The following is a 27,953-nucleotide window of genomic DNA, read 5'->3' as shown; positions in this document are numbered from 1 at the left end:
AGAAACTGTAATATTCGGTGTTTAGGACTGTCTTCTTCATAGACCTAGAAAAATGTGAACTCATGAAATATTAAATCTACATATTCCCCTCTTTATTAACTTCTGCAAAGGTACCGATGTCCAGAAACTCCTTTGCACCTGTTTCAGGACTGGGTAGCTCAGCTGTTTATGTTGGACCAGGAGAAACACGGTTTTTGATTACAATCTCTGAGTAAAAGAGTCATCACTCCCTGGTATCAGTCAGTGTGGGACCCAACAATAATGGAGCAAAGTTAACATGGTTACTAGTACGCTGCAGCACTGAATGTCAGGGATTCTTGTCCTTAAAAGGTCACTCAGCACTGTTGCATGGATGAGCTGTTTCCCAAGGATTCTGGTATTGAAATGGCAGAGAGAAAGGCAGAGGAAGGGTGAGTGTACTCTCTGTTTCTCAGACCATGGTGTCAGATCCTTGTGGAGAAGCTGGAGTGGAAGAGGGAGACCCTTGATGTCAGAGGAGCCAGGAGACCATCCGGAGCCTCGGTGGAGAAGAGTTGGTCACAGAACCGTCCTCTCAAAAGAGAGCAGTTTCTGAAGAAATTCCATGACCAGCTAGATTTCAAAAGCAAGAGCTCCCACACTTGACATTGTATCTCACCTTATCTGCCTTGGCTGCAACTCTTCTGGTGGGCATTTGGAATGGAAACTGCAGTAAAAAAAATTAAGCATTTCCCAAAGTACAGATGATGAACAATATGGTTTACACTAATCCTCTCAAAAACCTCTCTGGAGCTTCCTAAAGGAAGGAATACAACTTCTGCACAAAAGTAGTTGAGCAACTTCTGCAATGCTCAAGACAGCATTAATGGGCGGCACAGCATTTAGCTTTGCTGCCTCACAGCTTCAGAGGCTCAGGTTCAATCCAATCTGTGTGGAGTTTGCACGTTCACCCTGTGACCGGGTGAGTTTCCCCAGGATGTTCTGGTTTCCTCCCAAATCCCAAAGACGTGTGGGTCAGTGGGGTAATTTTCCACTGTAAATTACCCCAGTGTAGGTGGGTGGCAGGAGAATAAGTTAGTTGGAGGAGGTGGTGGATTTAATGGGAATGAGAGAAGCAAAATAGGATTGGTGTAAATGGATGCTTGATGTTTGGTGTGGTCTAAGGGGCCTGTTTCAGTCGTATGTACCTCCCAAAAAAAGCACAAATTGCTGGAAATACTCAGCAGATCAGGCAGCATCTGTAGAGAGAGAAAAACATTTGATGTCTCACATCAAAAACTCTTCATCAGAATGAGACTTCAATCTGAAATGTTAACTGTTTCTCTTTCCACAGATGCTACCTGACCTGCAGAGTATTTTCCAGTATTTTCTGTGTTTAATGCAGCCTCTGTTACGTTTAATGAGTCCAACAGGCTAATGTGCAATTGTTCTGCCAAAAGCTACATCAGATACATGCCACATGATTGCAATTTAATTTCCCTGAACCAAATTGTCCTATGAATTGTATTTTTCAGATTTTTCATATTCTGAGTTGCATGCAAAACTGGGCAGTATATTTTAATGGTGTGATCCCATATACAGACTGTCCCAGGGTAATGAATAGCTTCTGTTGTTACAGACATCCATAAGTCAGAAAGTACACAAAAATCACTTGATGTGGTAACCGTACATCCATAGTATTGTAAAGAGTGGCATCAAAAGCACATAAGACCGATAAGAAAGAACAGTTACTAAAAGTGGAGAGAGAGAGAGAATTAGTTCTGCTGTTCATAGGAGTGTACGTCGGACTTTTGAATTTAATTTGTGGTATGGGTTTCCATAAGTTGGGTGCTCATAACCTGGAGAGGGCTTGCTATGCATATCATTGATGCATAACATCATGCTTTGTATCTTGATTCTATCCAATGCAGTTTCTGGACCATGTGACAGAGTGTGGTAACTTTGCATATCCTCATGAAATGTATGGGTTCAAGGTTTATTTTCCAAAGGTGCAAGTGAATACAGGCAACCCCCATGTTATAGAAGTTCAGGAAATGGATATTTGCCATAACAGAATTCATAAATCACTGCCAAATAATCTGCGATATGGAATAAAAAATTGGATCTCACAGAATTTATGTGTCTTTTTTTTCAACTCGCATTTCTTGACGCAAGCGCAGATGATATGGATTTGCATTATGGAAAGTCATGATGCAGACAGTTTTCTGGGAACACAGAGCCTCCAACCCCGTAACATGGGGGTTGTTTGTATCTTTTCACTATCACTTTATTCTTGGTTTGTATATGTTACTTAAGTAAAGCTGGCAAGATGGTCCCTATTCTGGTGAAGTAGAAGCATACCAGATGGTACGATATGTGTGGGCCAGACATAAGGCAGAGCGAAGTCCTTCCTAGAGAGACATCAGTGGGGATTCTGGATTTTATGATCGATCTTTAAAGCTAAGTTATCATACATATTGAAATCAATTACACAGCTTGCAATTGTGGTATATGAACCATTGGTATTTAGTTTGCAACTTTAGTACCAGAACAGCAGTAACATTTCCTTGTACGCAAGGGTGACATAATATTTATATATTACTCGATGTAAATGCAATGTAGTACATAATTCACTTGGATGTATTAATACTTTGGATGTATTAATATTGGGCTCAACATCATTATAATTTTGTTTTGCCCTGCCTGAAAAGTTGAAATGGAACAGTGAAGCTTGATATTTTATAAGGATACTTCTCTTGAAATTTCTATAATTACTCCTTGGTGTTGCAAGCATTTTTGACATTTCAGTTATAGAAAAGAAACTATCTTATTGTAAACCTATTCTGCATCTTGATGTGCAGGCAGCATTTAATTAACATAATTAATATGTTTTCCTTCCTGAAGCAGCAAATATATTCTACAGTATTCATAAAAATAGGATTAGTTTAGCACATCATCATTACACTTCAGGGACTAATTTAAACAGTCAACATAAACTGATAGCTGTAAGGGTATTACGTGAATTAGCAGCAATTTTTTTTCTTGGTTCCCAATGCTTAAACTGGAAAGATATTGTGAATTTAGCAATAATTTTAACTGTATTCGTGGAGAATTTGCTTTACATTATTTTTGATTGTTGACAGATAAAGAGATTATTCCCAGAATTAATTTTGGAAAGGTGAAAGAAAACAGCTGGGAATACTCTCCTGGGAAATATGGGTTCAAAGCTTGGAGGTGAAACAGTCCTGATGTGGGTTTACATATTCTGAGAAGCTGTGAATAGAGCCGATGACTTGAATTGTACAATCAATTTAAACTAGAAGATAAGAAACACAACATGGATAGGGCCCAAAAGGAACAAGGAGCTCCTGAAATGTAGGTTCTGACTATCCTTGCCTTGTCAACCAAATATTTTAAATGGACGGGATTAACAAACTATTAAAATAATTGGTTGACCTGTCAAAGTCATCTGCAACTAAGAAACATAAAGAGCACATGGAGTCATAGAATCATAGCATGGAAACAGGTACTTTGGCCTATTGAATCTGTGAGGACCATCAAGCACCCAGTTACACTAATTTACTTTATCCACTGCCCCCAGATTCTACCACACACGGGCACACTGGGGGCAATTTACAGTGGTCAATTAACCCACCAACCTGTACGTTGTTGGGATGTGGGAGGAAACCGGAGCGTATGGGGGAAACCCATGTGGTCACAGGGAGAATGTGCAAACACTACACTGACAGCACCCAAGGTTGGGATTGAACCTGGTTTGCTGGAGCTGTGAATAGCATGAATCTTTTTTCATTGGTATATTTGGAGTCAAGGTAATACTAGCAAGATCTTTGAAGAATGATGATGAGGATGTGCTTTGGAAAACTGGAAAGCTGAAGATTGATCTGTGACATCAAGCCAGTAAGTTCAAATGTTTAAATTATGCAGAGGGAACAAGATGGATTCAGAACTGATGCTAAGAAGTGACAAATGAAAGTCATAAACTGACAATTGCAGAGTGATTAAAGAAGAAGATTAAATATCTGAATTATAAAATAGATGGTGTCTGTGTACAGGATACAGTACAGGAAAGAAAATGGGGTTATTCAAGAACAGATTATTGAAACCACTTGCAGAACATGCAGTAAATAAAGCAAACTGGTCCTTAGAGAGCGTGGATTAGAATAGAAACAAAAAAGAAGTGTGATCCCAAGGCTTACTGGGCACTTATTTCACTCCAATCTGAAAAAAATATTGTGCAGTTTTTCTGTGCTGTATGAATCTCTGACTCTATTTCTGGGTTTCATAAATGGAGAGTTATAAAAGGTGGCTGCACAGGTTGATAGGGTGGTAAAGAAAGTGTATGGCATGCTTGCCTTTACTATGTTGCAGCTAACTCTGGTTAGGAGCATCTGGAGCGTTGAGTTCAATTCTGGCCAACCCATTATAGGAAGGAGTAGAGGCTAGGGCTATGAGAAGAGGATGGACAAACTTGGGCTGGTTTCTCTGGAGCGGTGGAGGCTGAGGGGAGACCTGATAGAAGTTTGTAAGATTATATGAGGTGCAGATAGAGTAGGCATCAGGTACCTTGTTTAATTAATTCGGAACAACACCATAGGCTGAAGGGCCTGTTCTGTAGAACCATAGAAGAGTACAGCACAATACAGGCCCTTCGGCCCACCATGTTGTGCCGACCTTTAAACCACGCCTAAGACTATCTAACCCCTTCCTCCCACATATCCCCCTATTTTAAATTCCTCCATATGCTTCTCTAACAATCTCTTGAATTTGACCAACATACCTGCCTCCACCACTACCCCAGGAAGCGCATTCCATGCACCAACCACTCTCTGGGTAAAAAACCTCCCTCTGATATCTCCCTTGAACTTTCCACCCATTACTTTAAAGCCATGCCCTCTTGTATTGAGCATTGGTGCCTGGGAAAGAGGTGTTGGCTGTCTATTCTATCTATTCCTCTTAATATTTTGTATAACTCTATCATGTCTCCACTCATCCTCCTTCTCCCCAAAGAGTAAAGCCCTAAGTCTCTCCTCATAATCCATATTCTCCAAACCAGGCAGCATCCTGGCAAATCTCCTTTGCACCCTTTCCAATGCTTCCACATCCTTCCTATAATGAGGAGACCAGAACTGGACACAGTACTCCAAGTGTGGTCTAACCAGAGTTTTGTAGTGCTGTGTCATTACCTCGCAGCTCTTAAACTCAATCCCACGATTTATGAAAGCTAACATTCCATAAGCTTTCTTAACTACCCTATCCATCTGTAAGGCAACTTTCAGGGATCTGTGGATATGAACCCCCAGATCCCTCTGCTCCTCCACACTACCCAGAATCCTACCATTAACCTTGTACTCCGCCTTGGAGTTTGCCCTTCCAAAGTGTACCACCTCACACTTCTCCGGATTGAACTCCATCTGCCACTTGTCAGCCCAGCTCTGCATCCTATCAATATCCCTCTGCAATCTTCGACAGTCGTCCACACCATCCACAACACCACCAACCTTCGTGTCATCTGCAAACTTGCTAACCCTCCCTTCTACCCCTTCATCCAAGTCATTAATAAATATTACGAAAAGTAGAGGTCCCAGAACTGATCCTTGTGGGACACCGCTAGTCACAGCCCTCCAATCTGAATGCACTCCCTCCACCACAACCCTCTGCTTTCTACAGGCAAGCAAATTTTGAATCCACATGGCCAAGCCTCCCTGGATCCCATGCCCTCTGACCTTCTGAAGAATCCTACCAAGTGGAACCTTGTCAAACGCCTTACTAAAATCCATGTAGACCACATCCAGTGCACTACCCTCATCAATCTGCCTAGTCACCTCTTCAAAGAATCCTATCAGACTTGTGAGACATGATCTTCCCTTCAGAAAACCATGCTGGCTGTCCCTAATCAGTCCACGATTCCCTAAATGCTCATAGATCCTATATCTAAGAATCCTTTCCAACAGCTTGCCCACCACAGACGTAAAGCTCTGTAATTCCCTGGAGTATCCCTACTACCTTTTTTGAATAAGGGGATGACATTTGCCACCCTCCAATCCTCCAGTGCCATTCCCATGGACAACAAGGACTCAAAGATCCTAGCCAATGGTTCAGCAATCTCCTCCTTCGCCTCGCGGAGCAGCCTGGGGAATATTCCGTCAGGCCCAGGGGACTTATCTGTCCTAATATTTTCTAACAGCTCCAACACATCCCCTCTCTTGATATCCGCACACTCTAGAACATTAACCTTACTAGCACTGTCCTCAGCATCATCAAGGCCCCTCCCCTTGGTGAATACTGAAGAGAAGTATTCATTGAGAACCTCACCCACTTCCACAGCTTCCAGGCACATTTTCCCACCTTTGTCTCTAATTAGTCCTACCTTTACTCTCGTCATCCTTTTGCTCTTCACATAATTGAAAAAAGCCTTGGGATTTTCCTTAACCCTACTCGCCAAGGCCTTTTCGTGTCCCCTTCTTGCTCTCCTCAGCCCCTTCTTAAGTTCCTTCCTTGCTATCCTATATTCCTCAAGAGCCCTATCTGATCCTTGCTGCCTACACTTTATGTATGCTGCCTTCTTCCTCCCAACTAGATGTTTCACCTCTCTTGTCAACCATGGTTCCCTCACCCTGCCATTCATTCTCTGCCTCACCAGGACAAATTTATCCCTAACATCCTGCAAGAGATCCCTGAACAGTGACCACATCCCCATAGTACATTTCTCTTCAAAAATGTCATCCCAATTTACTCTCACAAGTTCTAGCCTTACAGTTTCATAATTTGCCCTTCCCCAATTAAAAATCTTCCTGTCTTCTTTGCTCCTATCCTTGTCCATGACAATGCTAAAGGTTAGGGAGCGGTGGTCACTGTCCCCCAAATGGTCACCCACCGAGAGATCTGTCACCTGACCCGGTTCATTACCTAATACTAGATCTAATACGGCATTCCCTCTAGTCGGCCTGTCAACATACTGTAACAGGAATCCATCCTGGACATACTTAACAAACTCTGCCCCGTCTAAACCTTTGGTACTAAGCAGGTGCCAATCAATATTTGGGAAGTTGAAGTTTCCCATGATAACAACCCTGTTATTCTTGCACCTTTCCAAAATCTGCCTCCCAATCTGCTCCCCAATATCCTTGCTGCTACCTGGGGGCCTATAGAATACTCCCAGTAGAGTAACTGCTCCTTTCTTGTTCCTAACTTCCACCCATACTGATTCTAGAGAGGATTTTTTTACATTATCAACACTTTCTGCGGCTGTAATAGTATCCCTGACCAGTAACGCCACCCCTCCTCCTCTTCTCCCCCCCACCCTATCCCTTTTAAAACACTGAAATCCTGGAATATTCAATATCCATTCCTGCCCTGGTGACAGCCAAGTCTCTGCAAGAGCCACAATATCATAGTCCCATGTACTTATCCTAACTCTCAGTTCATCACCCTTATTCCTGAAACTTCTTGCATTTAAGTAAATGCACTTTAGCCTATCCACCTTTCTACTTTTATATCCTGTATTCTGCTTCTCCTTCCTCAAAGCCTCTCTACATGTTAGATCTGACTTTTCCCCATCCACTTCTTCCTCTAACCTACCCCTCTGGTTCTCATCCCCCTCGAAAACTAGTTTAAACCCTCCCGAACCACCCGAGCAAACCTGCCTGCAAGGATTTTGGTCCCCCTCGGGTTCAGGTGTAACCTGTCCACTCTGTACAGGTCCCACCTTCCCCAGAAGAGATCCCAATGATCCAAAAATCTAAAACCTTCCCCACTGCACCAACTCCTCAGCCACGCATTCATCTGCTGTCTCCTCCTATTCTTACCTTCACTATCACATGGCACTGGCAGCAATCCTGAGATTGCTACCCTTGAGATCCTGTTCTTCGGCCTTCTGCCTAGCTCCCTAAACTCACTTTTCAGGACCTCATCCCTCTTCCTACTATGTCGTTGGTACCAACGTGTACCATGACTTCTGGCTGTTCTCCGTCCTGCTCAGGAATGCTGTGGACCCGATCAGAGACCTCCTGGACCCTGGCACCTGGGAGGCAACATACTATCCGGGATTCATGCTCACTTCCACAGAACCTCCTATCTGTTTCCCTATCAAGTCCCCTTTCACTACTGCCCTCCTCTTCTCCTCCATTCCCTTCTGAGCAGCAGGACCAGTCCCAGTGCCAGAGACCTGGCTACTGCTGCTTGATCCCTGTAGGTCATCCCTCTCAACAGCATCCAAAGCAGAAAACCTGTTACTGAAGGGAACAGCCTCCGGGGTCCTCTGCACTATCTGTTTTTTCCTTTTCTTTTTCTTTTTCTTTCCCCTGACAGTCACCTTTCTATCTGCCTCCTGGACCCTAGAAGTACCTGCTCTAAGGGGGGCGACTGTCTCCCGATGCACAGCATCTACATAAATCTCTCCCTCCCTGATGCTTCACAGTGTTTGAAGTTGTGACTCCAGCTCATCAATTCTGAGCCGAAGTTCCTCCAGCCTTATGCACTTACTGCAGTTGTGGTCACTGTGCACCGTAGCAGGGTCCACTAGCTCCCACATCATGCAGCTGCAGCACATTGCCATGTCCTCCATCTGAACTATTCTTTCCCTACCTAGTTTTATTCTATTTAAAATTTATAACAATAACAGTTAAATCTTACCTTTACTTACCAGCTACTCACCCGCCTCGCCCCTTTACGCCTAAGCCCGTTGACCCAAAGCCCAATCACTCTGCTCGCTCTCACTCTGCTGCCCGCTCCGACGCTGCCTGCTGGATATGGCGGTCTTCTTTTTAAACTGTTTGCGTTCTACCAACTGACATCACACGCCTGCGCAGTCTCTCCCTGCTATCTAGGAACTGTTCCTGTGCTGTATTTTTCTGTGTTCTATGAAGGTCATGTTGACACTAGCTGAGAGATCCTGTTACCTGGCACCAGGCACCAGAGGGTTGTTAGACCAACGGTGTAGGGTGGTTGAGGTGTTTCGTATAGATGTTTTATGGAGGAAGCTAGGTAAGTGGATGAGAATGAAAGGAATAGAACCACATGGAAGTTGGGCATGGTTTGGAGGAGGCAACTGAAGAGCTGGGATGTGATGAATTCTATGCAATTTCTTATAATCTTTCAAAAGATAAATTTATTTTAACAAAAGAATTACAGGAAAACTGAAGTCATTGATTGGTTCCATCATAAGCTTCATCTCTAGCTACCAGGTTCATCCTCTCCCTGGCAACGATTTGAAACTGAGCTATGCAGCAACCATAGTGTTACTTTTGCATTGTGAAGAACATCAGTCCACATGATCATTTTGCCACTCAGACTGCTCCTTTCCACTCCTGTCACAGTGTCTATTTCTGTGTCTACTCCTCAACCATGCCTGTGGGAAGCCCTAGTTAGTAGGTTGCTGTGGTCATTGCTGGGGCTGCAGATAGTCACAGTTTATATTGATCATTTGGATGAGAGGGCCAACAGTAATATGTCCAGTTTTGCAAGTGATACCAACCCAGATAGCAGCATGGATAGTCAGGAAGGTGCAGAGAGGCTTCACAGGAATAAAGAGGAGGTAAATGAATGGGTGAGGATGTGGCAATGGAACATCACTTGGAAAAATGTGAGGGAGGATGAGAAATTGAGAAGTATTGTTGTTTGGAGGGATGTGGGTTTTCTTGTTTACAAATCAGTGAAAATTAAGGTGCAGATACTGCAAGTAATTAGGAAGACTCATGCTATATTAGCCTATATTTCTAGGGAATTTGAGTACAAGAATAAAGACATATGAAGTTTATAGGGCCCTGGTGAGACTGTACCAAAGGACATAGTTCGTTATGATACAGGGAGTGCAATAAAGATTCACCGAATTGATTCCTGGAATGGAGAGTTTGTCCTTTGAGAAGACATTAAGCAGGCCGGTCCTATGCTCTCTTGAGTTAGAAGAATGGAATTTACATAATCAAGCTATTAATGAATATGTATAGGCATTGACTTTTATTCTGTTTCTGTGCACAGATCTGGTCTTGCTATAAAGAAGAAGGACGTAAATAACAGCAAAAGTGCTAAGAATTAAAATGCCTTTGGAAGTAATTTTACTAATATAACCAACTCAGAGTGAAAATGGATAACATTGTAAACCATGTGCTTATAATATGCTGCAGGATGACCCCATGCTTGTTTGACCCAGGACTGAAGACATGAAAATTTCATGTTGCCACTTTATTCACATGAGTATAGAAGACAGCAGTACGTTGCAAACTGTCTTTTCCTTTGCACATAACCACGTGGTCCAATTTTGTAAGTCTTTCGCACCAGTTAAGGTTTGCTAGCTCTAATTAAAACATGATGCTGGCATTCTTAAAGGGGAAGACCTCAAGAAAAAAAATGCAAGCAGGAGCAGTCCTGATGGTGCTTTGACCCTTCTCTGCCAATCACTAATATCACAACCGCTCACCCTGTGTGATTAGACAAAGGAATGTAGGTTTGAAAAGCAAGGATGACCCTTGCATCTGTGCTGTTAGATACACTCAAGAGTTGTCTGGGATTGTTGGAATCATAGGTCATCCATGAGTTAAGTTCATCCGTCCCAGTGCACAACCTAAAGTGGTGAGAATCAGAGACCTCACGATCTGTCAGGCGCAGTGGGAGAACCATACGTGCAAGCAACTCGACCATATGTGGCACCTATCCTGACATTTAAGCATGCCAGGTAGATCACTGGTTGGGAGGGTTGGAACTAGTCCTGCCTTTTAAAAGGATCATTAGTTACTCGTATGCTTGTGGGGAGCTGACTTAAACAGGGTTGATGGTTATAATCGGAAGCTTTCCAAGTGGTGAAGATGAGGAATGAGGTCCAGGTTGCCATTTATTGGTGGAATTATTGGGCAATTAGATGTGATCGCTCTGTGCCTCCAGCATCACCTGGGGCAGGAAGAGAGGGACCAAAGCCAAGTTCTGCTGCTAGAAGAGGATGAAGAAGGAGGACGACAAGAACTCTGGTTGGGAGAATTGATTCTCCAAGTGGCAGATTCTCAAGCAGCAGTGGAAGGAGGTAGGGGCTGAGGCCAATGTGTGGAAGGCCTCACAAGTATGACAATGGTTGACGAATGCTTCATTGAATCCCACCCAAATGCACCACTGCCTCATTCACTGCTCCCTGCAATAGACCCCTCACTGACAATGATCTCCATTAGTCAGGTCTGGGACCTAACATTTAAACACCTTACCACACTCGCATATTTACTACTACTCCAACCTCACATCCGTATTACACAGCCTTGATGCACTCTCGGCTGGTCAACCGTGGCAGACTACCATTCACCATCTCTTTACTTCCAGCCTACATGGACTACACACAGATCAACTCCCTTAAACATATAGTGGATGGCACAAGTTGCAATAAAAATGTGTGAAATTTTATTGCTGTTAAAATATAATCCAGAACTGTTGTGTCCAAACTACAGGCAGTAAGAAGCCCCATTGCCCTTAAAGCAAAAAAACGAAAGAGGAATAATTTTCCCACAAATATTTCAGTGCTTGGAGCAGATCCTGATGAACACTTGAATTTCATCTTTGCTTTTTTTTCTGTGTAATCATTTATCTGAATTGCATGCACAGTTCACTTGGGCATGTAATGATTTGCCATGATCATATCCCACCGGCAGAACTCAGTGTTGGGACGTCTGTACAGCTGAGACTTCTGCATGCACGAACAGCAGCACGCAAACAGCTCCCTATATTTTAATTAGCTGTGAATAAATGATAAGTTTAATCTGATGGGAAAGACTGTAGGGGAGGAATGTGTCTTTGGTCACCAGTGTAAATGTAGGTGGGAGGATCAGTTGCTAGTTGTATTCAACTCCACACATTCAATCTGATTGAAGTTGATGGAGAAAGATGAATTATTAGAGGCAAAGCCTCGTGCTGGACTGCTTTTACCAGCTTGCAAATGCTGCATTAATAATGCCTGAAAAGAGATGATCTAAACCAAATCAACTCCAGGAAACCTGCCGAAGAAAAAAATACTTCGGTTAATTTCTAAAATTATTTTGTGCGTTGGTTGGAATGACATGATGAAAGATAAGATATAACTAAAAATAGATTGTGAACATAGGGCCTTGACATTGAATTACAGCTTTTAACTCATTCTCAGGGGTTTGCTATTTTCATTCCAGTTAATTAACAAAGCAGTGGATACCTAATACCTTTTACACCAATTAGAATGCTGATTAAGGGGGCCAACCTGACTAAAATGAATCGAGCTGCCATTACTTGTAAATGTTTTTTTTCATCTGAAATAAGATTTGATTTCTCCCTTTCTGTTGGAGAACTGTTTAGTCATAAAGCTCAATATATTATCTCGCGAAAAAAAAACAATGTTTAAAAATTCTGCTGAAGGAGAAGAATCTCATGTGACAAGCAACCTTCTGAAAGCATAAATGTATAAACCTGAGGAAGGAATCGACGTATGATGTGTACATTGGAACATTCTAAATTGTAAATGGACAGGACACAGAGGCAAGTAATAGCATTTCACTCATCTGGCCTTTACTTTGGATTGCAGCAGGAACCCTTCACTGCAGAGATTCTACAGCTTCTTGGATAGAAGTTGAGGTAAGAACTATGCAAACTTGCACTTCGATAAAGAAAAAGGAGTTGCAAAGATACGAGTTTGAGGTGGATTAATATATCACAAACTGTTTGGTCATGTGCATTGATTCGCCTCAGCGTAAATGAGTTATACAGAGAGATTGTCGTGTTGTGATGTCAATGGATTGCACTGGTAGTGAGCTGACTCTATGGAGAAATGTTGACCAGCTGTGGTGTGCATGTCCGTCCCTTGCAGATATCTGTGTCTGCATTGCAGTGAGGAAGTACGGAATGAGTTGGAGGTCAGACAGTGTGTACCTGCTCTGTCAGTGTTGAATCAGAGATGGGAAAATGCTTTCAGCTTGCAGAAAGATTATTCCTAACATCTTTCAAAATAGTTTTTTAAAATGAAACTTAAGGTGGGAGTTTGGAATTAGCATTAATACAATATATTCTGTTGTGTCATCAACTGGTCTGGATGGAATGTCAGGGGTGTCAAGTCTACCCAAAAATACCAAGAGGCTAACAATCAGAGAGTGAAGGAAGTCTTGCCAGTGCCATTGGTGGGAGCTATATTCTACATCTAAACTTGTATTTGAATCACAAAATGGGAACAGGCTGCGCCATACAACAAGACAAAGTCAAAGTCGAGTTTATTGTCATATGCACAAGTACATGTATGCACAGGTGCAACATTCACAAGAAAAGCATAAATTAAACAAGACATAGCACAATTAGAGCCAAAAAAGTCCATTATAGTGCAAAGTGGTTATAGTGCTTCTATACTGAGGTAGTGATTAGAGTTATCAAGTTGGTTCAAGAACTGAAAGGTTGAAGAGAAATAGCTGTTCTTGAACCTGGTGGTGTGGGACTTCAGTTTTCTGTTCCTCCTGCCTGATGGTATCTACGAGAAAATGGCATGGACCGGATGGTGGGGATCTTTGATGATAGATGTTGCCTTCCTTCTTGAGGCAGTGCCTCATGTAGATACTACCGATGGTGGGAGGGATGTGCCTGTGATGTTTTGGGATGTCCACTACTCTCTGCAGCTTGCTACGTTCCTGTGCATTTGAATTGCCATACCAGACCATGACGCAAACAGTCAGGATACTTTCAAAGTCAAAGTCTAAATTGATGTTTATCTTCCAATGGCTGAATGATCATGATCCCCAGGAGACCTCTCTGTCACCACATCATTTTATTTCTGTTTCTCTCTAAACTATTTTCTAACTCCAGTACAATGTTACATATCCCCGTACCCCTTGTTCTCTGAATGCTTCATCCTGATTCAGGGATCTCCAGGAAGGAAAAAGTTCTAGTGCCAAGCAGTGGCCTCTCTCAAGAGGAGAAATTAATTGACAAAAAGTATAAATGCAAGTGAGAAAGCTAAACATAGTGTATTGAAATAGTGAAGGCAGAATCTCGCCGTGTTTGCTTGAAAAATCTTATTTCTGAAAATATTTGTGGCTTTTGGATATAAATAGTATGATTGTGCAATGAAATAGGAGACAGATGATTGAAGCATGAGGAGATGGCTGGCTGCCTTAATTGCATCCCATTCTTGGAAGGGAAGACCACCTGGAATAATAGTAATAATTTTTATAATGTTGATTTTGGATTTGCCTCACTTATCGACATCAGGAAAACAGATGCCAGTTAGCAAAGGAGAAGCCAGGAGATGGCAAGGCTTGCAGAGGGAAAGTTGGAAAGAATAATGCTGACATTTAATGACACTGCTGCCAAAGGTTAGACAAAAGGAAAAGTACATAAAAGGCTGGAGTAAAGGGAAATAAGGAAAAATTACAGAGAGAGAGAGGGGGGCCTAACAATATGGAGTTGGGGATAAGATTTTGTTTAAAATTGGAGAGATTCAATATATTGGTGAAGACAGCAAAATGAGAGAGGAGAGTTTAATGAGTTTAATTTGGCACAGACATTGTCGGCCAAAGGCCCTGTTCCTATGCTGTACTGTTCTATGTTCTAAGGAGAGACAAGAAGCGCACCCAGCAGAACTGTGCTCATTAGGTTTTACTTAAGGTGTAGGATGAGAGGATAATAAAGGAAACAGTGGAACAGAAGTCTAAAGACACAAAGCAATCTTTCAGAATCAGACAGATTTATTATCACTGACTTATACGATGTGAAATTTGTTGTTTTGCAGCAGCAGTACAGTGCAAAGGCATAAAATTACTATAAAATACAAAAATAAATAAACAATGCAAAAAAAAGGAATTAACGAGATAGTGTTTCTGGGTTCATGGACAGTTCAGAAATCTGATGGCGAAGGGGAAGAAACTGTTCCTGAATTACTGAGTGTGGGTCTTCAGCCTCCTGTCCCTCCTCCCCGATGGTAGTAATGAGAAGAGAGCCTGTCCCGGATGGTGAGGTTCCTTAGTGATGGATGCTACCTTCTTGTGGGTTATAGTGGTCCAAGGAAGTATTATTGAGCAGTAATAGGTAGTAGATTTGTGAAAAGAATATTAAAATCTAAAGCACCAGGAAAAATATGACTAAAGCAACACTTCCACAAAGGCAAATGTCAGTGCATCCATATCTCGTTAATCCCAGAAAATGAATGCCAAAAACACTCATTTCAGCCACAGCAGTTGCTTCAGAACATCACAGCAGAATCCTAATTACTATTATTAACACCAGAGTAGAAGCTTAAGGATGCAAAGGCATATTTGAGGATTTTAATAGTTAAATACAGCAATAGGCAATCATAGGCAGTATGGTTGTGGAGTGAATATTAATATCCAAAGCATCAAATAAAATGACTAAATAAATATTTCCACAAACAGAAGTGCTGGCTTTGTCAGTGACATCTACATCCTGTAAAATGAATGCAAAAAACATTCATTTCAGCCACAGCAGTTACCTCCCAATTTCACAGCAGAACCTTAATTACTATTATTAGTACAGCTCAGAGACCACTTCATCACAAAACAAAATACGTTCCATTACTTAGTTATGGAGCAAAGAGGAGGTTTATCAGCTGCTCAGATTTTCTTAATGATCACAATTGGAGATTGGTTCAGTATTTGACAGCTAAAATAAAATTTGATGGTGTTTGACATGATTCTCTCTTTGTACAGAATGATGATGTGAAGGGTTTATATTTTTAACTCATTGTTGGTCAGGGAATTCTATTATGTAATGCAATGTTTATGTGTGCTGTATGACACAATTCTTATGTGAAAACTTGATAAAATTACCACAAGGAATTTTCTTTCTAGTTCTCTGTACATCTGATGTATAAACACACAATGATATCTAAACATTGCAATGGTATCCAACAACGTACAACACATGCATGGATTATAAGGAAAGATCTAGATCAAACTTTTACTGACTGTCAGAACCTGGATCTCGTGTGGGTGTTTAAGTGAGTCACGTTAACACTTAAGCTGGTTTCAGTTCAAATTTCTCTTTTTATTGACATATAAACAAGCAACAATACACGTATACCAACAGTGGTGACTGATCATATTGGCTGTGAGTTTTGGTGCTTAGTTCTCCAGTGGCCGATCAAGTCACTCAGTGTTTCCTGCATCAAGAACAACCAAATGCTGTGTCATCCAGCTTCACATCCCTTGCTCTTTGCACTCTTGCCAAACTCTTTAGAAGATGTTTTCTGATAAGTTCTGCACTGGTGTACCATAAAATGGACTCTTAATCTCACAATCTAGCTTGTCATGGCCTTGCACCTTATTGTCTTCCTGCACTGCACTTTGTCTGTAACTGTAACACTATATTCTGCATTCTGTTATTGCTTTTCCCTTGTACTACCTCGATTTACTGATGCGGTAAATTTCTAGATAGGTTTATTATTGTCACATGTACCGAGGTACAGTAAAAGTTGTCTTACATACCGTTCATACAGATCAATTCATTACACAGTGTATTGAGGTAGTACAAGTTAAAACAATAACAGAATGCAGAATAAAGTGTTACAGTTACAGCGAAAGTACAGTGCAGGTGGACAATAAGATGCAAGGTCATAACGAGGTAGATTGTGAGGTCAAGAGTCCATCTTATTGTACTAGGAACAGTTCAATAGTCTTTTAAAAGTGAAATCGAAGCTATCCTTGAGCCTGGTGGTGCGTGCTTTCAGGCTTTTGTATCTTCTGCCTGATGGGAGCGGGGCGAAGGGAGAATGTCCAAGGGGGATGGGGTCTTTGATTATGCTGGCTGCTTAATCCAGGCAGTGAGAATTATAGACAGAGTCCATGGAGGGGAGGCTGGTTTCTGTGATGTGTTGAGCTGTGTCCACAACTCTCTGCAGTTTCTTGCAGTCACAAGCAGAGCAGTTGCCATACCAAGCCATGATGCAACCAGATAGGATGCTTTCTATGCTGCATTGATAAAAATTGGTAAGGGTCTACGGGGACATGTCAAATTTCTTTAGCCTTCTGAAGAAGTAGAGCCACTGGTGAGCTTTCTTGATCTTGGCATCTATGTGGTTGGACTAGGACAGGCTATTGGCGATGTTCACTCCTTGGAACTTGAAGCCCTCAACCCTTTTGACCTCTTGATGTAGACAGGAACATGTGCAATGCCCCTCTTCCTGAAGTCAATGACCAGCTCTTTTGTCTTACTGACATTGAGGGAAAGATTGTTGTCAAGATACTCTGTCACTAAGCTCTCTATCTCCTTCCTGTACTCTGACTCATCATTATTTGAGATATGACCCACTAGGGTGGTATCATCTACGAACTTGTAGATGGAGTTGGAGCAGAATTTGGCCACGCAGTCGTGAATGTATAGGGAGTAGAGTAGGGGGGCTGAGGACACAGCCTTGTGGGCCACCAGTGTTGAGAATAATTGTGGTGGAGATGTTACTGCCTATCCTTACTGATTGCGGTCTGTTGGCTGGGAAGTCAAGGATCCAGTTGTAAAGGGAAGTATTGAGTCCCAGGTCTCGGAGTTTGGTGATGAGTTTGCTTGGAATTATTGTATTGAAGCTGGAGCTGTAGTTAATAAACAATAGTCCAACGTAGTTTCTTTACTGTCCAGATGCTCCTGAGATGAATGTAGGGCCAGGGAGATGGCATCTGCCATAGGCCTGTTTCAGTAGTAGGTGAATTGCAGTGGGTCGAGGTTGTCTGGGAGGCTGGAGTTAATGTGTGCTATAACCAGCCTCTTGAAGCACTTCATGATGGTGGATGTCAGAGCCACCAGGCAGTAGTCATTAAAGCAAGTTACCTTATTTTCCTTAAGTGCGGGATGATAGTGGTCTTCTTAAAGCAGGTGGGAAATGTAGTAAAATTATCTGTATGAATGGTATGCAAAACAAAGATTTTCTCTGTACCTGGTACATGTGACAATAATAAACCAATTACCAGTTTTTCAAATCATTGTCCTGCTTTGCAATGAGTCCTGACTCTTGTGCAAGGAAGTGATAAAGTTGACAATCTAACTGATGCATCTCCATTGCTGCTTTAGGATGTGTACACGTCAGTGGAAAAATCCAGAGTGCCTATTATTAAGTTAGCTTAATTTCCCATCGTGCTCTGTTAAAATGACATTCAAGAGTGGACTGTGCTGGGATGTCACTTCTGCCTTTTGTTGAGGAGGCACGCAGTCCGGAGGAGGGAGCCAGCTTCATATCAGTTCTTGTTAAATACACGTCCCTCACAATGGTTCCTCCCACAGCCCCACCAACACCCCTCCTTCCCCAGCTTTGCATTGACAAAACAGAAGATACTTTGACTCGATGTATTTTGGTTCCAGAAAAGGGATGTCAAAGTGGCAATCATGTCCAACAAATCTTTCTCATAAGGGGAACCACTTCAAAATCTTACAATAGAGAATGCTTATGTCATTCTATGGAGAAATTACTCTTGGAGTGAGAAAGGGCTTTCATGTGTTCACTCTGTAATGCCAGACTAAACAAAGAAAAACTCAGAAAATGTGGTCTGAGTTGATGTGTTGCAGAAAAGAAAGGTCTCGGGGAGTGGATCAGAGGGGAATGAGTTGGACAGGGGAACTAAGAAATTGAGAGTGGAGGTAGATACATTTTTGAAAGATTGGGAGATTGAGGGCTGTGGGAAACTGGTATAGAAGAGGACTTGAGGCCAGCAGATATTTGCCATGGTCCTATTTAATGGTGGAGCAGGCTTGAGGGTGCGGGTGGCCTACTCCTGCTCATATTTCCTCATGGTATTGTGTGTCAATGCACCAGTTAACCTGTGAGCCATTGAGCATGTTGTTGCATAACGAAGGAATGGCTCTTCTTCTTGCTGCTGTATACTGGGTTCCTGCACATGATTGACACATGGCATGAACTGGATTATTCACTCCCAATTTTGGCGGGGTTGAAGTTAAGTCAGCATTGAACAATGTCACCCCCCTGCCAGTGCTGCATCCTTTTTGCAGGTGCATTCAATGCATGTGCTCGTATGCCACCCAATTTGATAAGTAGTATAAGTTGTGCTGAAGAAATGCCCTTATGATTCATTAATACTCTTGGAAGCAAAGCTTCACCTGAAGCACTGAAACAGCCAAACCTGCACAGCTTACTTTTGTGGTCTGCTTTTGTACACAACCACTGGACTCTGAAAAGAAATTATATATACTTCTCCCGTAATAAATGGCTGCAGTGAGTTCCAAGGTAGTAATTCAGTTGAGTGGGTCTGATAACCTCATAAGCTGGAAGGGTAAAGCTTGAGAGGTTTACAAATGTCAGCTGAACCAAATAATGGAATTACAGCCTTGCCACTCAATGTCAGGGCTAAATTCTTTGCATTATATTGTCAGTGTTTTTAAAGGTTAAAACTCTCATTTGTGAGGCGTTTATTAAACGGTTGGGCTCTGTGGTAGAATTGTCATAACTCATGGATTCAAGACCCACTTTTTGACTTGAGAATATAATCAAGACAGTCACTGTTGAAGAACTGCTTTGCAGATGAGACTTAAAATCTCATGGCAGTATTTCATTGGAGGTGATGACTTCTCCCTGTGTCCTAGCTGATAGTTATCCATAACGTAGCTTCAAAAACAGCTGTTTATGGGCTTAGTTGCGTCTAGTTCCCCAGGCTGAAATGTCTAAAACTATTGGCATGCATTTAAGGTGAGAGGGGGTAAGTTCAAAGAAGATGTGCGGGGCAATTCTTTTACACAGAGAGTGGTGGGTGCCTGGAATGCGCTGCCAAAGGTAGTGGTGGAGGCAAATATGATGGAGGCATTTAAGAGGCTCTTAAGTGGATGTATGAATATGCAGAGAATGGAGGGATATGGACATTGGGAAGGCAGAAGGGATTAGTTTGACTAAGTATTTAGTTATTAGTTTAACTAGTATGTCACAACATTGTGGGCCGAAGGGCCTGTTCCTGAGCTGTAGTGTTCTACATTCTGTTTTATATTCAGTTGCCGAATTTCCAGTATGATATAGCAACTGTAATCCAAAAGTATTTTAAAGCCTTTCGAGAAATTTTGAGCATTCAAAAATTGCTGTGTAAATATTATTAAAGGTACCTTTGGTATGCTTCGAGAAATTAAGTACAGTGGAAATGATTAAAAATTGGTAGAGTCTATGATCTAGAATCTGATCCATGTGTGTCTTTTTTTGGGTGCTGTTTCGGGTACTGTGTGTTATAAGGTGAGCAGGAAGTGTGAGGATTTTGTAAGTTTCGAAACTCTAGAGAATGCAGGAGTTACTTCAGATTCCAGTTAGGAGGTGTAGGATTAATAAACTATAACTATATTCATATCTTAAGACGGATGAGAATTATGGCTGCTTGAAATACTGATTTAAAAAGTGTCCTTCAGGCCAGAACAGCCACACCACTGCTTTTCTGGGCTGGGTGCTGTGTGGTAATTGCTGTGTCTGGAACTTAATTGGATTCCCATTATGTTTGACTATGGAGATGATGGTCAATCTTAACGGGAAATGGGAAGGCTGTCTCAAACAATGAAGGTGATACCTGCCTTTGTCTCACCCGATTGCAAAATGATTAGCTGAACCTGGGGTGTGAGGCTGCTCTTTGTCCATCTGCAGTAGCCCTTTGTCCGTTTCCTGTTCAACCAAGAACTCCGGTGCCTGACTCATTAAAGTGTGCGTGACAATATTTGTATAAATTACTGTCTGCCCCCTCTGTACCTCGGAGAACTCCACTGCAGGCTCCACGATAGAGTAAGGAGATTTCTCCCTAGCAATATATTGCTAAATAAACGCATTTGAAGTAAACTGTGGCACTGTGTGATCTTCCAATAGATAGAAGTGGAACTTCAAAATCGGGTTAACACCAGCACCAGTCTCTCAAGAGAATGCACACCTTGTCTACTGAATCTCCCCTCATATGGAAAACCCACCACACCTGGTGGTCCAAACTAGTGAATGTTATGGATTAGAAGTGCACACATCACTGTATATGTACAGTGACCTCATGGCATTTATACCCTGGGTATGTATGCCCATGGCAATAAACTTGAGCTTGGCATATTCCCACCATGACAACTGAGCAGCAGATCAGGCCAAGTTCCATGAGAAGTATAGAAGGGCATGCTGGAAGCAGTACAAGGTGTACAAGATTGAGGAGTCCAGCCGGTACAATAGAACTCAACCTGAATTCATATTGAAGAACACAATTATCTTTTCTAACACTCCCAGCATTATCTCCATTCCTAAACACTCTTAAGGCTGAATCCTCTTACTCTAAACCCCAATCCCTGTCCCAGATTCTGACTGTCCAGGCCAGCATACCATTGATGATTTAGCATCCAATCCCAATTTGTGGCTTTGGTTGCAATGGTTTCAAGTTAAAATCGAGTTTATTATCATACACACAAGCACATGTATGCACCACAAGTACAATGAAAAGCTTACTTGCAGCAGCATCATAAGCACATAGAAACAGAGACACAACATTCACAAGAAAAGCATAAATTAAACATAAATTGTACAAATAAGAACACAATTACAACAAAGTGCCCCGACAGAAGATGAGATGTTGTTGCTCTAGTTTATGTTGGGCCTCACTTTGGCAGTGGAGGAGCCACAGACAGATAACCTGGTAAACTCCGTGAAGTGATCACCCAATCTGTGTTTGGTTTCACCAATGCAGAGGAGGTCACATTGTGAATACCAAATGCAGTATACCGGATTGGAGGAAGTACATGTTCTATCTTCTATTTTTCAGTTGGCCTAAATGGGTACATGATTATACTTTTATGAGAAAAGTACTTTCTACTCTTGGCAACATCCAGCGTTTTTGTTGTGTACAGATTGGTTGCTGGTGTTTCACCTGCATAACGATATGAAAGTAATTAATTGATTGTGAATTGCTTTGGGACATCCTGGCACGATGTCAAAACCTTGTGTAAAGAATTGTTCTTTTTTTCTTACTTTACTAATCATTACACAGAGATTGAAGTTATATGTTGTCACTTTCTTTGTCACTGATACTATTTACAGTTTATTTCTGGTAATGATAGAATATTATTACAAAATAAACATCAAATTCAGACAATGCACACTAGGAGCAGACTAATGCATGGAAAATAAGTAACGATTATGTACTCAAGGGCACTGTCAATTCTGAGGTGAGATAATCCAGGGAGGCAGACTGATTTTGTTAAGAAAAAGTTATCATTATAAAGGAGGTATTAAATGTCTTAGTGGGCTTAATGGTAGATAAATCTCCAGAGCCTGATGAGGTGTATCCCAGGCTGCTGGGGAAGGAGAGGGAGCAGATTGCAGGGGCACTGACAGAGAGTCTTAGATCTTTGAAGGTCACAGGTAAGGTGTCAGTTAATATGAGGACAGCAGATGTGGTGCCTTTGTTCAAGAAGAGCAGCAGAGATAAAGCAGGTAATTATAGGCCTGTGAGGCTAATGCTAATGGTGGGAAAGTTATTAGGAAAAGTATTAGGGCACAGGGTTAACCTGCACTTGGAAAGGCAGGGATTAATCAAAGAGAGTCAACATGGCTTTATGGCAGGGAGATCCTTTCAGACTAGTTTGACTGAATTTTTCAAAGAGATAACAAAATGTATAAATGAGGGCAATGTGATTGCTGTAGTCTACAAGGCATTCAACAAGGTCTCATATGGGAGATTGGTCTAAAATGTGAGAACCCATGTGCTCCAATGCAAGATAGATCCAAAATTGGCTTGCTAATGTGAGGCACAGAGTGATGATAGAGGGTTGTTTTTGCAAATGGAAGCCTGTGACCTTGGAATCTTGGAAAACTCTTATGAGATCCTTGACTTCATTGCATGTTCAGCAACACTCTGAAGAGCCATGTTTGGACAACCTTTCAACCATTCTCCTTTATACCTCCATGAAGCCTGATATGCTTTCGGCTTTACTTTGTACAATGATACTCGATTTCATGCAAGTTGGCCTTGCTATACTTCTGTGAAAGTTTTTGCCTTATCCAATGCAGAAAAAAAAATCATTAATCTTTTTCCAGATAGTAATACATGGTAAACTTTAGTGAACAATTTATACTTTCTTTTCTGCCACATCATCTCGACGTGATAGCATGCTTGTCAGTATTAAAACATACAATGTTTTTTTTCCCAGCAAAAGGGTATTAAAAACTAGAGGGCAAAAGTTTAAGGTGAGAGGGGAAAGATTTAAAAGGGATGTGAGGGGCAATTTCTTCATGCAGAAGGTGGTCTGTATACAGACCCCATCCATCGAGGACATCTTCAAGAGGCAGTGCTTCAAGAAGGCGGCATCCATCATTAAGGACCCTCACTATCCAGGACATACCCTCTTCTCATTACTACCATTGGGAATGAATGGTAATGACCTGGGTTTGGATACAGGGCACATTTTTAAAATTCAATGATGTCACCAATACTTGGACAGGTAGCAAACAATGAGGAAGAGGGCAATAGATAGAAGGAAGGCAATGGACAGTCATGAACCAGTTTGGTTTTATTAGTAACTGTTTCAAAGTCACCATTCATAATACCAGCTATTTATTCCAGATTTATTTGATTTAATTAAATGAATTTAAACCCTTCTGCAGCTACAGTGAGATTTAAATTCAGGAGCTCTAAGTCATTAGTTTAACAATCCAGTAATAGACTCATTCTGTTATGGCAAGTGTATGTCTGTTTCGGTATGTCACTGAAAACTCTTACAAATTTCGATAGATGTACAGTGGATCGGTTGCATCACAGCCTGATATGGAGGCTCCAATGCACAGAATCACAAGAAACTGCAGAGGGTTATAAACTCAGCCAGCTCTATCACAGGCATAACCCTCCCCACCATTGAGGACATCTTCAAGTGGTGGTGCCTGAAGAGGGTGGCATCCATCACTGAGAGCTCTCAACATCTGGGACATAGTTTCTTCACATTACTACCATTGAGGAGGAAGTACAGGAGCTGAAGACCCACACTCAACGATTCAGAAACAGTTTCTTCCCCTCCGCCATCAGATTTCTGAATGGTCCATGAACCCATGAACACTACCTTGTTATTCCTCTTTTGCATTATTTATTTTTGTAACTTTGGGTAATTTTTATGTCTTGCACTGTACTGTCGCTGCAAAACAACAAATTTCATGATATATGTCAGTGGTAATAAACCTAATTCTGCTTCTGATTCTGAACAAGCTGCCAGAGGAAGTGGTTGAAGCAGGTAAAATAACAGCATGTAAAAGACACTTGGACAGGTACATGGATAGGAAAGATTTAGAGGGATATGGGTCAAATGGAGACAAATGAGACTATCTCAGATGGGCACCTTGGTCATCATGGACGATGCTGTATTCCTCTATGACTGCACGTGACCAGTGGTGTCCTTCAGGGACTGGTACTTAGTAAGATGTGAATATAAGAGATATGATTCATAAGTTTGAAGATGACAGATGGTGTTGTTGATGGGGAGCAGGATGGTGTTTGCCTAGAGGATAATATTGATCAATTGGTAAAATGGGCAGATGGAACATAATACTGATAAGCGTGAGGTGATGAGCTTTGGGAGGACTAAATAAAGGTGCAACATACCATTAAAAGATAGGTCCCTAAGGAGTACTGAGGAACAGAGGGACCTTGGTGTACAATTCCAAACATCCCTGAAGGTGGCAGCACCAGTAGATAGGTGGTGAAGAAGGCACAGATGATACTGGACTTCATCAGCCATGGCACAGGGCATAGAAACATTGTTTAGGCCACAGCTGGAGCACTGTGTGCAGCTCTGGCCGCCACACTAAAGAATATGATTGAATTGGAGAGGATGTAGAGGAGATTCACCAGGATGTTGCCTGAGGTGGAATGTTTCAGTCATGAGAAGAGACCAGGTTGGCTGTTTGCTTTCCTGTGAGCGGAGAAGGTTGAGGGGGGGGGGGGGGGACCTGAGAAAGGTGTACAAGTTTATGAGTTGCTTGGATAGGGTAGATAGTAAGAGACATTTACCCATAGCAGAAGTGTCTAAAACTAGAAGACACAGGTTTAGTGTACTGCGTTAGAGGTTTAGGGGGATTCTGAGGAAGAATTGTTTTCTCCCAGAGGCTGGCTAGAATCTGAAACACACAGCCTAAAGGGATGATGGAGGCAGAGACTCTCACAAAGTTTATGAAATATATAGGTGAGAACTTGAATCATCAAGGCAGAGAAGGCTACAGAATAAGTGCTGCTAAGTGGCATTGGAGTAGATGGGTGTTTGATGGTTGGTATAGACATAGAACAGTACGGCACAGGAATAGGCCCTTCGGCCCAGCATGTTGTGCTGAACTAATTAAACTAATAGTGCCTAATTAAACTAATCCCTTCTGCCTGCACATGGTAAAAAGTGGGCAGAAGGGCCTGTATTTTTGCTTTATGACTCTATGACCCTACAAGTTTATTAGTAGTGGCAATGGCCTCTGTTAGTTAACTATATCAATTTTATTTAAACAGTACATATTGTTGGTTATTTTCATTTTTCATCATCTACACAAGCTATACTTCAGTGACAGGTATGATTTGCTGTGGCTTAAAGTGCATGTAAAAATCATAGAGTTATTTCAGTGTTTTCTTATTTTAATAAAGAAGAAACAACAAGGAATGGCAGATACAGAAAATAAATTAAATTTCTACCATTCTCCACAACACGTCCAATTATTGCTAAACACCAGTCGGGACTGTAAACAGAACATCGCATTTCATAACCAGACATGTAAAATACTAGCAAGCTATTCTGTGATTAATTCCATGGAACTTCATGTGTTACTCTGGTCAGACTCTTACATGACATGTCCATGCTGGCCTTCATCAGTCAGGGCATTGAGTACAGGAATTGGGATGTTATGTCGCAGTTGTACAAGACGTTGGTGAGACCACACTTGGAGTATTGTGTACAGTTTTGGTCGCCCTGTTATAGGAAAGATATCATTAAACTGGAAAGAGTGCAGAGAAGATTTACAAGGATACTGTGAGGACTTGAGGGCCTGAGTTATAAGGAGAGGTTGGGCAGGCTAGGACTTTATTCCTTGGAACATAGCAGATTGAAGAACATAGATAGGGTGAACACACATCGTCTTTTTCCCAGGGAAAGCGAATAAAAAACGAGAGGGCAAAGATTTATGGTGCAAGGGGAAAGATTTAAAAGGGAACTGAGGGACAACTTCTTCACACAAGTGGGTGCTTTTATTTTATGGAATGAACTGCCAGGGAAGGTGGTTGAGGCAGGTACAATAACAACGTTCAAAAGACATTTGGATAAGTACATGGAGAGGAGGGGTTTAAATGGATACTGGCCAAATGTGGGCAAATGGGACGAGCTTGGTGGGCATAATAGTTGATATGGACGAGTTGGGCCAAAGGGCCGGTTTCAATACTGTATTACTCCATGACTAAAACGGAAGGAGGGCCTTTTAGTTCTTGCAGAATGTTGAGAAGTGGAACTCATCCCTGTTATTGGCCATTTCAATTAAAAGGGAGAAGTGCAGGCAAGGAATGAAAGGATGATTATAATGGCATTGAAAAGTTGATCCAAAATAGAACTAACTCAACCATGAGAGCAGGATAACTGAGTGAAATGTAAATTTTGGAGAAACGTCAAGAAATGCAACAATAACATCATCTATTAATATCTCACCTTTAAAGTGAAACTTGCCTCTGTACACAGGAGTGTTATCAAACAAAACTGATGCTGTGTGCAGTGCTTCAGAAAAGGAGGGAATATTGGAGGGTGTACTTCTGCATGTGTCCCCTTGCAACTCCTCTGGGAATTATTTTAATATAGCCTTGGTAAAGATCCAAAACTAGGTTGCTTATCTGCATGGAGATACAAGAGACTGCAGATGCTGCAATATGAAGCAACAAACAATCTGCTGGAGGAACTCAGCAGATCGAGCAGCTTCTGTGGGAGGAAGGATGTAGGGTTTCAACCTGAAACATCAATTCCTTTCCTCCCACGGATTCTGCTCAACTCACTGAATTCCTCCAGCAGTTTGTTTATTGCTTATCTGCATGGTTTCTTCCGAACAGGGCAAACTAGAGGGAAGAAAGTAAGACAGTACTGCTTCACGAAGATAGTCAAGAACAAAAAAAGCACACTTTGAACAGCTGGCACATCCCAGTACTGCCCTGATCTCCCTCTTTCAGTCACTTATTTACTTATTCCTTTTGTATTCTTCTACCTCGCTGCTTCAGGTCGGGAGCACATGTTGCATTGAAGTAAACTGCATGCAAACTGTTAGTTTTGCTGAACCAGGCTCAATTTAAAATCAGGCAAGAATGTACAGTAAACTAAGAAATGAAAAAGAGGATAAGATTAAGATAGTTTTTGGTCAACCTGTCTCCTCAGAACTGTTTAGCTAGAATCAGAATGAGATTTATTATCACTGACTTAAATGACATAAAATCTGTTGTTTTGTAGCAGCAGTATAGTGCAAAGACATAAAAATTACTATAATTACAAAAACAAGTATTGTAAAAAAGAAAGGAATAACGAGGTAATGTTCATGGGTTCATGGATTGTTCAGAAATCTGATGGCGGAGGGGAAGAAGCTGTTCCTGAATCATTGAATGTGGGTCTTCAGGCTCTAGTACCTCCTCCTTGATGGTAGAAATGAGAAGAGGACATGTTCCGGATGATGAGGATCCTTAGTGATGGATGCCGCCTCCTTGAGGCACTGCCTCTTGAAGATGTCCTCAATGGTAACTGACATTACTTGGAATTCTAACGTGCCTTCAACATGAAATGTCACCTATGAAGAGCACTCTCTGACATCACCCTCCTCACACTATCCGATTAATAATGTGCCATCAAACTTCCTATGAGTTTTCTACATCACTGTCACCAGCTCCTGTAAGCTGGATGAGAGCAGTCAATTTAAAGGGCAAATGTTAGTTTGAATTGAGAAAGATCCAATGACACTTGTTATGAAGGTCAGACAGAAAATAAAAGATATATATTTTGTTCATGTGAAGTGATTGTGTCAGCCTCAGCAGTTAAAAGAAATACCTAAGATGATTCCTGAA

This window comes from Pristis pectinata, chromosome 7 (assembly GCF_009764475.1).
Source record: "Pristis pectinata isolate sPriPec2 chromosome 7, sPriPec2.1.pri, whole genome shotgun sequence".
NCBI classification, from domain to species: Eukaryota; Metazoa; Chordata; class Chondrichthyes; order Rhinopristiformes; family Pristidae; genus Pristis; species Pristis pectinata.
This window is presented reverse-complemented; position numbering follows the sequence as displayed.